This window comes from Ascidiella aspersa, chromosome 2, assembly GCF_963924565.1.
Source record: "Ascidiella aspersa chromosome 2, kaAscAspe10.2, whole genome shotgun sequence".
Taxonomy (NCBI): domain Eukaryota; kingdom Metazoa; phylum Chordata; class Ascidiacea; order Phlebobranchia; family Ascidiidae; genus Ascidiella; species Ascidiella aspersa.
In genome coordinates, this window is record NC_139448.1 from 7,997,175 (window position 1) to 8,012,079 (window position 14,905).

Genomic DNA, 14,905 nt, shown 5'->3' on the forward strand with positions numbered 1-14,905 from the left:
TAAAACAAGCGGGTTTACATGGCGGCTGAACATCGTAGATATTGGATAAACACGAATGGCGCAACCCTAGAGGTTAGAGTTCCGAAAAACGCGGGCCTGCGTTCTTAATGTTGCTTTCTTTTGCTTTCCTCCTAAATTTAATTGCAGAGTATCCAAGTACACACGAATTAGCACGTAAGTGCTCCTTTTAATTAAACCCGCGAGCGGCGCGTATCGACTTTGAAGGCGACAGCCTCCGGTAAATTATAATTAAATGGTACGGAGGTGCGACAATAATGCGGGTGATTTCCAATCGAGCTTCCTCGGTTGCAATTACCGTTCGCCTGCGCTTGTCTCTACACTACAGTAACCAATCAAGCAATGGGGGAATTAAATTGTTATGAAATCCTTATTTAAAGGCAAGATAACCTAGCTAAAGAAAGACGAAACGGTGACACTTTACGATATCATCTTTCTGGTAAATTGGTTAATATTTTTTTAGCGGGACAAACGGAACAAATTTACAGTTCCACACGGCTAAAGTTCGGTTGTTTTTCAGTTTCCAGCCTTTACATTTAAGTATGAACAGCAAATGGGAAAACCCTATCTTCAGTCGGGCGTTTCGGCACGTATACCTGTGGTTATTCGCATTTGTCGAAACGTCCTACAAAATGCTTTTGATTTGTTCAATGTGTCCTTAACAAGTTAAATTATAAACTTGTGTATTAAGTGACCAATCTTGTTCGTACATTTTAATAGATAAGAAAGAAATCAGTCATGGCTCTGTTTTGACAATTGGCGGAAACATGGTTACATTTACAGTGGAGAAAATTATTAAGGTGACGGTTTTTCCTTTGAATGGAAAATCAATATCATGCAAAGTAGTTGAAGAAAACTAGAATCAAAATAACGGAAAACTATTAAACAAACCTACGCAATTAAAGTAAAGGGAATTTTCCTGATTGTGGATGGTGAAACCAAATTGCTCTGGGTGCACACCGATCGATTAAGATCAAAATAATTACAAAACCTAAATCAAAATGTAAAGAAAGAAAAACGAAAATAAAAATGAAAACGATTGTTATGGCAGAACGGTTCGCTGCCCACACTCCACATTATGCTGTGTTTTGGATAATAATGGTGCTTTCATATGAGTGATTATACCATTATCGTACATATCTTAGCAAACAGATTTTCGGTTCCTACGTTTTGTATACTCAGTGTGATTCAATTCAAGAAAACAACTAAAAATGAAATAAAAGCCATAATATTCGATAAAATCGTCATTTCGTGTTTACGAACGCGTCGGCCATACCTCATGACATCATCAGTGAAAAACTTGTTTTTTTTTTAACTTACACTGATGACGGCATAAGGTTTTGCCGAAACAGCGAAATGTCGATTTTATCAAATAATATGGCTTTACTTATGCTGTTGCTACCAGGCATAGTATATACTGAAAAAAAGTTCTTCTGGTAGCCGAAACATTGGATAAAACAAATAAGTACCGGAATAACGTCATTTCATTATATAATTATTATTTTTATTACGATTACTAATCATTAAATAATGTGAAAGTTTGTCAAAAGGTCGTGCTACCGCTCCAGATCTAAGCAACATGCATTTATACAGCTCAGGCACGTGTAGCAATCGAGCACCTAAAATGCTCAACTAAACCGTCAGCATTTCCGATACAAGCAAGCAAGCTCGCGTACAAACCTGGTTGCTGTTCATCTCCTTTGGGGGGTCTTTCGGGTTCACAAAAAGGGAAAGCGTGCGACAGACTCGATTACGTGTGCTTGGTGTCCGACACTGCAGCCCTGTATACGTCACAGCAGCACACGTGCGCCAAAATTGGCCCTATTGGATTCGGGGGTGGCTAGAAACACAGAAGGCACATGAGGTAAACCGGTTGGTCGAGCGACGTTTGTGTTAGGAAACTAGTGAGGAAACGCTACACTGGATGACATAAACTTCCTTGGTATACTGTCTATAGTGTTGTTTTGGTGACTTGTCGTTGTTTGAGGAACGGAAGTTTAGCGTAAACCTTGATGCTGATCAAAGGTAGCAACGCCAGTGCCCAATTTTGCAGAAAATAACTGATGTATTTGATTATGGGAATTTTATCATACAATCGGGTAACCTGACTGCGTTTTGCTTCCTGTCTGAAAACTTCTTGTACACAAACTCGCAATTGTTTACTTTTCGAAATTGAGTAAGATGTCTTGATATCTATGTCTATGTGCAAAACTTACGGCCGAATTTATAATATCCCGAATGCAAAAGAGGATGTTTGACGGTTTCGTAATTAAAGATACAGGATCGTGTTATTAATTTTCAAACGTCCGCAATTACGTTTTCCTGTTATTTTTTCATCATTGAAATGCTACTGTACGGTTTTGCAATACCAATCAACCAAACTGACTTAAAAAATAGGCCATGAAAGAAGCGATTTAACACATTTAAACCTTGCGAAATTTAGAAGCGATCCATGTCGGCTTCACCTTGCAACATTGTGTGCAAGAAATCAAACAAAAGTGTCAACTTTTGCAATCATGATAACCACAGGCATATTGATATCTACAACATACTTGATTTTTGTACAACAGATTTGAGACATTTTGGTCAAATAGTATGCCCAACTTCTCCAGTCGGCGGGCCAGATATGGGAAAAAGAAGTACTTGGCGGGCCGAATTTCTGAATCGATACAATAATCGTGTATTTATTCACCTATACATAATGGCGACTAATGTTGTACTCTTTGAACCCGCCACACTTTCATTGCACAGCAAACATACTGCTTTCTTGTCGTCTTGAGTGAAAAAGTATTTGGACATCCAATGCTTGTTAAGTTCGCTTTCGTTTTGATACGTATAAAGAAACACAAAAAAATAAAAATCCACAAATACCGCACCGGAAGGCATATTGTTTGGTTTAGGGTGCGGGTTAGCGTTTGAGTTTGGGTGGCTTAAGCATTATTATTAATAATAAATATAATTATACTTGACCCACCCAAACTCAAACGCTAACCCGGACCCCAGTCCTTAACCCCAATAATATGCGTTGGGTATGCGGTATTTGTAGATTTTATTTTTTGGCGTTACCTTCTACGTATCAAACCGAAAGAACCCCAATTCGCGACACTTGTTTTTCAACTTTACGTTTCTTGGCAAAATCCATGGGAAAATATTAGTTCTAAATCTAATTTGAACCCAACACAAAAACCTAAGAACACAAAGAAAACGAAGAACTTAAGAAGATCGGACCCGGCCCGCGGGTCGTATGTTGCCCACCCCTGCCTTAAATCCAACAACAATGCTTCAATCTATTACTTAATATTAAATCCACACCTAGTCAGGCACTATACAGTACGTTGGCCAAGGTATTGTGCCAAACATCAATGACAATACAGAAGTTACATCCTTTGTCAACTCTTTTTATTTTCTAATCAAAATATTTCTCAAAGAGTGATGTACCGCTTAGCATCACTGAAATGCTATCCCTTAATTGATTATTGAGCAACCGGCACCAAACTACAGTATGTAGCACAACCTTTATTTTCAAAGGATATCGAGTCTAAACTTGGATGCGATATTGTCGGACATCCAAACAAATTTAAATGTGAAAGGCATGTGCATTTCATTCATCATTGTGAACCGACATTAGGCAACATAAGTCTTGAATCTACGAGATTTTATTAATTTGCCGGTTTAAGAAAAAAAACAGATACGAAAGATTGTTCGAGTCAAACACAAGCAATATATAGTTTTACGATAAAATAATAAAGGATGCGCCCAACGCAACACCTAATGGCGGGTTTACGATACAGCATGATACCTCAAACAACCTCTCTAACATTCCACCTAACCTATACAATTAACAAAGCTATATAAACATCCATCAGAAAGACAGTATACACCTACTAAACCGAATCAAAGACAAAAATGTAAATTCTATTCTGAACTTACTAACTGAAGTTTTCGAACTTAGTTAAACGTTTGGCATTCTGTACAATAATTTCGATCTTCTTGCATTATGTGCTGTTGTTCACACAGCAGCTTACCAATGTATATTATTATGTACACGGATTAGGATTTCGCTTTAATACCGCTCATAGGCCCCGGTTCCCATGTCCCAGATTATTGTCCGATTATCTCGGGTCGCAAAATAACTGTAAGTCGCCCGTAATGAGTTGGTGCAAGGACAACTGACCAATTATATACCGGTGGCAGTGTTCAACAGTGTGATATGTTTCGCGACAGGGTACCATGAGCTAACGTTTTCCAAGCTAGACACGTATACGACGCAAAACTAAGCTTGACCTACACTTGATTAAACATTTCATAAATAAAATATGCTTTGTAAGGTAGACCTTTATAAAGGTAGTCCTTTGATTAAAATCCCAAAGTTGAAAATTTGGCCAGGTTCGTTTACTGAGGTTCACCACATCTAAGCGGATTTTTCTTACATTTTTTTGTATTTAAAAAAAAAAAAAAATAGCTTGCCATGAGTTTAAAACAATGATTCATCTATAGCAGTGGTTCCCAAACTGTGGTACGCGTACCACCGGTGGTACGCGAGAGTCTTTTAGGTGGTACGCGACAACGTATAAATTTTGCGAAAACTTTTTGAAGCATCTATATCAATTTCCGACAACTTTCAACTTTTAAAACTTTCAGATTGGGCAATTTGCGATGTTGCGTTTTAGTTACCTTTAATTTGAGGTTCCGCATGTTTATGACGTAACACTTATCTTGTTAAGTAATAAAACTCTAATTGTTAGCAGCTGGTGGAGAAAAAACAACTACATAAATCGCATTAAAACTATTTGCTGTGTTTTGTTTAATTTTTGGATTTTATGTCTTCCTGAAATGACATTTGTTGAACTTTAATACAGCTACATGCTCATTTTCTTATCTATATGCCAACATAGTTATAGTTTAAGATATTCTAGTCGGATGTAGGCCTAAATTAGTGGTACATGATCACTGTACAAAAGCTCAAAATGGTACGCGAGAAAAAAAGTTTGGGAATCACTGATCTATAGCGATCTCACAGTTAACGAGACAGCATTTATAAAGGTTCAACTTTTTTTGACCTACACATATGAGGTTTTTTGTGTACTCCTGCTTTGCTTCACAGAGTGTCAAACCCAGCCGTTTAACTGTTAATGTAAAAAAGACTGTGTTACCGATCAATCATTTACCGCCTTGTCAGAGGTAAAATTTAGCCCGCGAGAGTGTAAATTAAGCCGTAATAAAAAACAATCCAACAATAAAGTTTTTGCCGTTTGCAGTTGTATAAGTTAATCGTAGCCGTCAGACGTTGGGGTTGAGTTCCGTTATTCAACACAGACGCCCCAATGCAAAACATGACCCGCCCATTTTAAATCTTTCTCATTCTTAACATTCTATCTCAAACTGCAAAACACTCTGGTGTCGCAAGTATACGGCATGTCAAACAAAGCTCAGGTATCAAAGCCCACATCAAGTGCAAACACAACCGGGAACTGGTGGGGATTTTTTATCCTTGGATTGTGCTAATAAGTCAGGTTGGGTAGAACAAACACATTCCTGGAAAGCGACGCTTCTCTTGCCAAGTTTAGCGACTGGAGGGTCGTAAATTCGAGGGCGAGCTGGCAACATTAAAGCTCTAAGGTTCTCGACCTTCTGACCTTCAACTGCTAAATGCAGATTTGGTTTAACGACTAATAAAAGTGACACCCCTGGTAGGCGATACAGATGTGACTTTAATTAGGGCAGAATCAAGATTGCTAAAATGCCTGTGAATATTTAAGCATTATATTTGCAGCCTCTTACGCCCCTTACGGGTAAGTTAAATGCGCAACAGTTTATTTTTTACATTTTTTTGACTAAAAGACTCTTTCGTCGACAACTTGTTCGTCGACATATTTTAACGTAAGGCGTTGTTCTTGGCAGATAGTAAACGTTCAAATTAGACCATAAAAATGAACAAAACAATGTTTCCGATCTATATGACACAGTTTTTTGTCTCGCCGACAAAAAGTAGGCCTACTTGCCCAATTATTTTATAAAGCCCTGTAACAAACGTTTACTATATTCGGATTGAACTCGAAGTATCCTGAACAGAAGTCGAGCCTCAATAAAGTAATAATCACAAACCAAAGACCTGTAAACGGTACACCTGTCGTTAAAAGCCCTGTACTTTTCAGCTGCGCTGGCACACTATGAGCAGTTCAAAATTGTTCAGACACTGTACTCTATTCAAAGTTTACAAAACTGCACACACATAATCAACTTCACCCCGCAAACTTGCTAAAAAAACGCCTGCACCCAAGTGTGGCGCCCAGGCTACGCGTGCTCGCGAGCCCAAAACCCCGCACTCAGTCGCGCTGTTAAAAGATTTATGAGGCGTATCAGCTTGTGATCTTGCAATACGCACGACGAAGGGCGGCTTGCTCAACCGGTAAACGAGGGCTACTGCATATTAAGCCTTCGCTGTGTGACAAATTGCGCGGATCAAGGATGTTAAGTGTGTTGCATTAAGAACAGCTGCGCCGCGTTTGGGAGGGAGGCCTAAATGTTTTTGCTGGGTTACACTTATTTAAAACATACGAAACCGCAATGAAATCACAGTAGCCTTGAGTGGGTGCAAAAACTTGATTACAGGAAACACACATCATTCACCCAAGTATAGCTTTAGGAGCGAACAATTTCAATATGTTTTATCGGAAATATTTTATTTATCAACACATAAAATCGGACGCTCGATTACAAATGATTATAGAATATTTTTTTGATTATGTACACACTCACTGAAGCGCAAGGGCCTTTTCATAAAAAGTACAACATTAGCCCATATTTCGAAATCCTAATCTAAAATACTCAGGTTAAGAATTTTTCAATATCCAATAGACCCGATTTATAACTGAGTCATCCCAGATTATTCTTGCGTGACGAAAAAAGGCGCCGAACGTGTTGCTTATTCAAGATCTGTATTAAATTTAATTAATGTATAAGTTTGTTCTTTTTAAACTAGCATAGTGTTAAATGCGTACTTATATATTTTAAAAAAGCTGGCGTGCATTTTGGGCAATTTTTTTCTTGAGTCAACAAAGCTACGGGGAATGACAAGCCGCTCCGTCAAAACATCACGGCGACTGGTGTCGAACCCAAAATAACCCGGCGAAGTGAAAGTCAAGTGCAAGCAGACACGCGCAATCAATCGCTGTCAAACCGCTCTGGCTGACGACTGGCGGGTGTCTTTACTTACAGGACGATTTGAATCACTGTATGCAAAATATCAATTCGATAGGCGAAAGTTAGGAAGCGGGCTTGTGGGAAATAAAACGTCGTTTGCCTTTCGCGTGTAAAACGCCTACCTCTTTTACTCCCAAACAACATAAGTGTTAATTTCTTTCAACAAAAATTTGAAGAAAAAGATTGTTCACAAATTCACCAACAGGATCCATACACTTGGAGTAAGGATCTGCCGATTTATTATTCACCTTGATAGCAAAACACCCGTGTTAAAGTGGGATAAACTTACGATTTTGAGCTATGTTAAGGTGAATCGCCTAACGTTAATACACTGTCAGTGTATTGCAGAAACTTTTCTACTTTTATTTTCTACTTACTAAGAAGAAAATGCTGTCTCAGTGCAGTTAAGCATATTTATGGTGACACAACTGCCATCTTGAACTCCACAATTCAAGCAATGACCAGGACCTTAATTAAAAAGGCGGAATACCAAATTGGTGCACAACACCGTGTACCACACTGTTGATTTAGCAAAGTGGGATCAGACAGGCTTCAAAGAGACGCCGCGTGCATTTAAAAGGATTCCGCCTAGGGCAAGAATCCCTTAGCCCCCCACGCTACAGATGCCAATCCTCAGGTCGAGTGATGTGCGCGCCTTTAAAAGGAAGGATAAACACACAACAATACGTCGCCATGGTTTTACGCCGTACAGATAAATGATGGATATTTTCTTTAGCGCGTTTGGTGTGCGGCGACATACAGGTATCTCCCACCTTGACTGGCGAGAACACGTATATTGCGCGTTGACCTATTGAAAACCACGGCGTGTCCAATTTCATGGGGAAAGACACTCTCTTTTACAGGTCGACGATTTAATACACTTCATAAGTTTAACACCTTTGTAGGCTGAACAAATGGTGGCAACCGCCTGTATTAGTTTCGAAAGATAATAATTCGATTTTCGATAAGTTATTACTTTTGACAAATAAAGCAAAACAGTTCAGCTAAACGTGGATAAAAATATCAAACTCAAGCAGAAATAGGTATCAATTTGAACGGTTCGAATTGCTCTTTACTCATTTTTAACATGTTACTTCTGTATGGGCTTAGATATTCTATTTCTGTTTGGGCTTTAACATTCTTACTACATCTTCCACAATCTTCAACCATTATGCTTAAAAGTTCTGCCAACAAAATTTAATTATTAAAAAAACAGTCATTTTTTGAAAATATGATCCTCTACAAGCCTTCTTTCTTTGTCACATACATGGAAACAAGACAAAAATGGGTAAAAACTGGAAAACAAATCAGTGACGGTTGACGGGTTCACATTGAACGTCATACTAACATTCCAGAACAAATAATGCAATTATGGCACGATTTTGTAAAGAAGCCAGACAGTTTACTGATAATTCGTACCCTAAAAGGTCAATTTTAGGTAGTTATATATCAATAAGCGTTAAACTTGGATGTCAATTCATGCTACAGTATGCACAGTTCGTGGAAACTAAGGACATAAAACGTTAGAAAAAACGATAAAACATGAAAAGACCTAGTAAAAGCGTAAACCAATCCAATGCACCAGGGGTAAGCCAATCCAATGCACCAGGGGCACGCGTGTTATTATTAGTTTAGTATGAACCTGCCTGAAAGTATTTTTTCGCGAACATAGTAGGCTATTTAACCTACCCTATTCAAACGGTATCCGTCTTACATCAATTTAAACAGTTTTGTGCCATGTTTTCTAGAGCCACGGAACACAACCACATTTTATACGACAAGTTTACCAACCCAATATTATTACCAAATTGCCAACCAATGGAGAAACTTAATAAGTAACGGTTCGGGGAACAGTTCCCAGCAAAATATTGCGCAGAAACAAAATATGTTTTTACCTGTCTAAAGACATCAAATCCACTATGCTAAATATTACCATTTGTATTCAAGCAAAAACATTACCAAATTTATTGGAGACATTATCAATTTAAGCGAAAACGCTTCTGACACAATTTTATTGCCAAACATTTAAGATCTTAAAGGAATTGAGCAGCGAACGATAAATATATATATTTTTTTATTCTTACCGCCTGTGAACCATTTTTTATGAGTCAACACAACATTTATTAACCTGTCACGCCTAGTAGGCCCTGCAAGTGCAAGCACGACTAAAAAACATTAGCATCGCTAAATCTAACTACCGCCCTTGAAAACGCACGACCACACAACAGGTAAGATCATGAGACGTCATCGCCACTAAAGAGTAAATAAAAACCGCGGCGAAATAAAAACGGAACCCCTCGAAATAGTTGTCCTGGGCTGGGCCCACTCTCCTTTAAAAGCAAAAAAGCACGACAAAACGAAATGGTAGCGACATTTCTAGGCTGTTCAGCGCTATTGGCCTTTAGAGCCGGTGTCGGTCGTTATGTATAGGACCGCGTATGGGCGATGGTTATACGGTTGAGCGTGTATGAATAGGACGGGGATGACATCGGGCTTATCGTGCTTATCGTGCTTTTTGTTTTGCCCCAAGGGGATTGGGGTGGGGGTTGGGTAGGGGGCTGTTTTCTATGCTATTTTCGCGTTTTTCGTCAACTCGAAACCTAATAAAAAGAGGATTTATTTTCTTATGCCCGCTTCTGTGATAGACAGGTTCTCTTTTCCCATCGGGAATGCTATAGATTAGAAATTCGCAATTGCATATCTGTCAGGATATAAGTGAACCTGGATGGCGTTGCGTCTACCAAATATATGAATGAAAATCTCTAGCAAATAATATTTTTTAGGCTGCATTCTTTGATTTCGACTTAGACATAACCACATAAAATGACGTTAATTTGTTGTTTATATAATTAGTCTGAAGTTAGCAGATTAGGTTTTCCTGTATTATTTTTAACTTGCGCACAACTATTCACATAAAGGTTCACAGCCCGAGTATTTGACCAGCTTACTCGCTTTTTCACGGTTAAGTGACATTCTGCCAAATTTGAAAAGGTAATGACAACATACGCTATGCAAGTAAGGCTTGAGCAAGAGGTGCCAACAATTACTAGGCGCCTACATCACTAAAGACCTACATTAACCAACAGTAATCCACATCGGCTATAAAACAGCACTTAACAAGACTGCAATCCTACACGACGACCTGAAACGACATACAGCGGTCCCACGTCGACGCAGATTTATCCGGCCAACTGTTTCCCCATTTATCATCCGGCATGTGATGTCCGTATACTTCGACCCAAGAGTTTTCGAGCACCGCGCCCAAGCCGCAAGTGGTGCCTTCAGATTTCCGTAAATATTTGTCCCGCCTATCTCGAGAGCAATGTGACGTCACAAACGCGGCGACGCGAACGAAATGTTAAAAGTTCGGGTTGCGTTCCAATTTTATAGCAATTTTATATGTTTTATAATCTGTGGAACATTACCTCAGGTTAAGGTATAACTGCAATAAATATTTCAAAAAGTAAGCCAGTGAGTATTTGTTCCTTAGGACAAAAAGTTATGTTAAATCGTATGAAAAACATTTTAGATAAAATGCATATAGTGTAAAAAAACGTGTGACGTAACCCATTCAATCTAGAGCCAATTTTAATCGATCAAACATACCGCTCTTCTAGTATAAACCATCTCGAGTACACTTTAGTTCATTTAAATCCAAACGCACCATTGGCCCTATAACTGATTAATTAGGAACTGATAGTACACTTTGATCCATGCACCAAAGTCATCGCAGCTAAACTTCGCAGATCGTCATTTGGGTTTTTGTTAAGGAAAATGGCAGACAATTGCTGGATCACTTGGAAATCGCAGATTAACAGACGGTGATAAAATGCTTCGGAAAGCATCTCTTTTTAAAATTAAAAGTTGATAGAAGTGTCTAAATAAAAATAGAACAAAACCGCTGGTACGTACGCTTGCAGCAATTGGCATCAAAACAGACAGATAAGGGTCATTTCCAGGAAATCCATCAAACGAAACGTACGTATACCAAACACTTTTTAGTTGGCGAATTTTCCAACCGCTTTAGCAGAAGTGCGTAAAAAACACCGACAGGTAGACAAGCAAATCAAACATTTCAGTATAAGTAACTAAAGGGAGAATTTTAGGCGGCTGCTCATATCTCTCTCTTTGCCAAGCGTTTCAACTTTCACCGCCATAAAACGACCTTGCCGTTGGCTGTCCACGATGTCTGAAGTGACCGGCCACGTTTTACATTGCAAAACAAAAACAAAAACAAAACGTCCAAACTCAAGTTCGCAACATTAAATACAATCTTCATGGCACATTTGAATCGCACGACTTATCCTTCACCCATAAAACACCGAATTGAGCCGAACCGAACTGGTTTAAACATGTTCTGAGACGAAGAGCAAAATAAAGGTCCAAACTCGAATTAGCTTCAAAACACTAAACAAAACCTGTCGCTGTTCTGGAATCCTATCATCTTTTGATTACAGTAACGAAATACAGTTATGAAACCAATCGTCAAAATTGAAAGCTGGGAAACAAATATAATAATATACTTGCACCCAAACCCAAACGCCAACCCGCACTCAAACCCAATATTGTGCCTTAATTCAACAATTTAAACGTATGGTATAGGATTTTAGACCAGCGCCCAAAACCTTTTGGGCAAATTACAACAAGTCAGTCATTTTGCTTTATAAATATACTCAACTTTTACCCACAAAAAAAAATAACAACCTTGCCTTTGTCTAACCACGATATGCGCGACGACCAAAACGAACTGAATTAACCACGTCGCGATACGCCGAACAAAATAGGGGTGCCGTAATCCGACCGGCTACATTTAACAACTGGACCGGGGGAACGTCGGTTATCTGCAGTCGCTGAAGTTGTCCAAACTTCACAGACACTCACATGGAAACTGCTGGGAGGAAGCAACTGATTAGCTATTTGGGACGCGGTGTCATCGGCGGGGAATTAAGCACGTCCAATCGGCTTGTCAATCTCGTCGAGTGGCTTCCAAGTGCTCAAATAGGTGGCAAATCGCAAGGGCACTGTGCTATGGCACTGTGCTATGCCACGTCGGGTTTGACGCTTTTCACGTTGAAGTTTTTTCGTTTAGTAGTATATTACCGCCCGCTGTCTTTTTTGGCCCTTTATTAGCGAACTTTGTTTTTTTAGGACGATTAATTTAATGAAAGTTGATTTTTGGCTTGCTTGAATTTTATAATCGTAAAATATAAGATTTTTATTTAAACACAGAGTACATTATATTTATTGATTAATTTATTCATTGGAATATCATAAACGTTATTTCATCAAGACAAAAAAGGCGGGCAGCAACGAAAGCATTAAAACAAATTAAATAATATACGCCCCCAAAAATTTCCAATAAACCCTTGCCATTTTCCATAGGGAGCCATTGCAATTTATAAGAAATGGAACAAATGTAGAAGAGCCGTAAACTATAATCACAACCGTCAATCCGGAATATAGGCAATTAAAGGTAAAAAATCCGGCACCGAACAATTTACAATATTCGCTCCGCCCGCAGGAAAAATTGTTTTGGTTCGCATCGCTTGCCTTCAATCACGATCTAGCCTTCCAGATCTAGTCCTGATGTAGAGTAACAACCTATTCGGAGAAAAGGGGGGTTCGCTTCGAGAAAGCGCATTCCAGACTGCGGTTAATGCGCTCCACAAACAAGCGCTTGGAGCACACGTGGAAAAGTGCGCCGGGCCGATATTGTGTTTTGATTGCGGTGAAAGGAGGTTTTGACTGACGTTCGACAAACCTCGGCATGTAGGTAGCGCCGGGGTCTCGAGATTCGATTATTGTCAAACAGAGGTGTTCTCCATTTATATTCGTACCTTGCGGCCGGTCACCGTATTTTTTTTAACAAGAAAAATTAGAAAAATATTCTAGGTACTAAAACAACTCTAACACTGAATTTCGCACTCTTCAATCTACTAACAAATAATGTCAATGTTTTTATAACAATAACTGAACAGGAAAGATGACTATTATGATTTGTTTGTGAATGTATTTATTAATCAAACTGCATACAATTGTAAAGTTTGTTCACAATTGCTGGTATAGTATGGTCTAAAAACATTGTGGTTGTTCTTGTACTCTACAAACTTATAACCCCCTAAAAACCTTTTCAAAGACTCCAGTGTGAGAACCACTGAGCTGAAGTGTGAATCATCTTGTCGACTATGTTTTCTGCTAGTTTTAAGAAAAACAATTGATCTGCTGTTTTAAAGGGAACTGCATCTTCCTTAGCTTTAAATGTCCCTTTGCCTAAACCTGCCCTGCAGTGCTGATCGAAGCCTCTTCATTCCTATCGCGGGCCTGTATAGCGGCTGACGTCAAAGCTAGAGCGATTATGGAATTCGGGAAATGTTCTCCCGCGAAGCTAGAATAACCTTGCTACTCAGTACAAAAACATCGTCTGCAATCCTGCATGCACAAAAAACGCGTTTAAAACGTTGCGCAATTTAACGCAGCCTCCAACTTTCGTAACAGCGACTTGCTTGATAATATTTTTTGCAGGGTAGGAACCCTATAGCACAGAATAACTTGATCATCTTTACCTTGCTGTCTTTGTTCCTCACCTTTTATTATGAGGGCCGGGGCTCCATGACATTAGATCATAAAAATTGACGTGTTTCCTTAACTAGCGCAACTGCTGTCTCTATCCTGGGATAACTGAAGCTTTTGATGGGCTGTTTGTTTAGTTTATATCTGTGCACAAACACGTAAAAATAATTTTGAGATACCGTTACATAAAATTAGGACTCTGTTTCGGTCCCTCAATATTTTTTGAGGCTTTAAAAACCTTAAAAATGCACACAGACAATTGTTTTTCAAATGAACTAAGCCTTAATGTGCGACAACGGCCATAGCTCGACGGCCAAGCACTTCTTTCGAAATTACGGTACTTACACGTGCGATTATTTTTTTCTCACGTTCAAATATCGTTTCTCTTTACTAATATTTGCCACATATGCTTTCAAAACTGAAGTAGTCACTGCACCATCATATAGATTTAGACCTAGTCTTGTCTGCTCTGGTTGAAAAAACTCCTGTGACCAAAAGCGCCCTCGAAATCTTTCGCTTTCGACACTTAAAGGCTGACTACTATGTGCGGGGCGGCATTCAAGAAACTTGCGTAATAAGAGGGCGAGTGCCAGAAAAAAGCGGAATACGCTATTCAGCGGACGGCGCTAAGCTAACATTTACAAAACGCATTCTGGGGCCGAAGCATAAAAGCTATTTTCGCGAGTCTTTTTCCCACTGTGTCTTTAGAAGGCCGCCGTGTCAAAGCCGACGGGCACCCGGTTGACCGCCAATATTGCCACAAGGTAAACCCACTAAATCTTCTGGCCCCCTAGAGAGAGCTGGCAATCTCAATGCTGTGATAACATCGCACTTTTTGTGTCGAACTTCGTATCGCGAGACGTACCTGAGAAGGGCGTGTTTTTATCGATTATTTTAGAGCAAATCTTATTATTGCGAAAATATATTTTCCAATACAAACTGAAATTGCAGAATTAATCGAAAGAGACCAAAAATAAGTTATTATATTTTTAAACAAATATGGACTGGCGGTTTGCCCTAAAATGTATAATTGACAAAATAAGGTTAATTTTAATGCATTAAACAAGAACAATTGTTTGCAAACCTGTTGACGTTGTTCACTTACGTTTTGCAT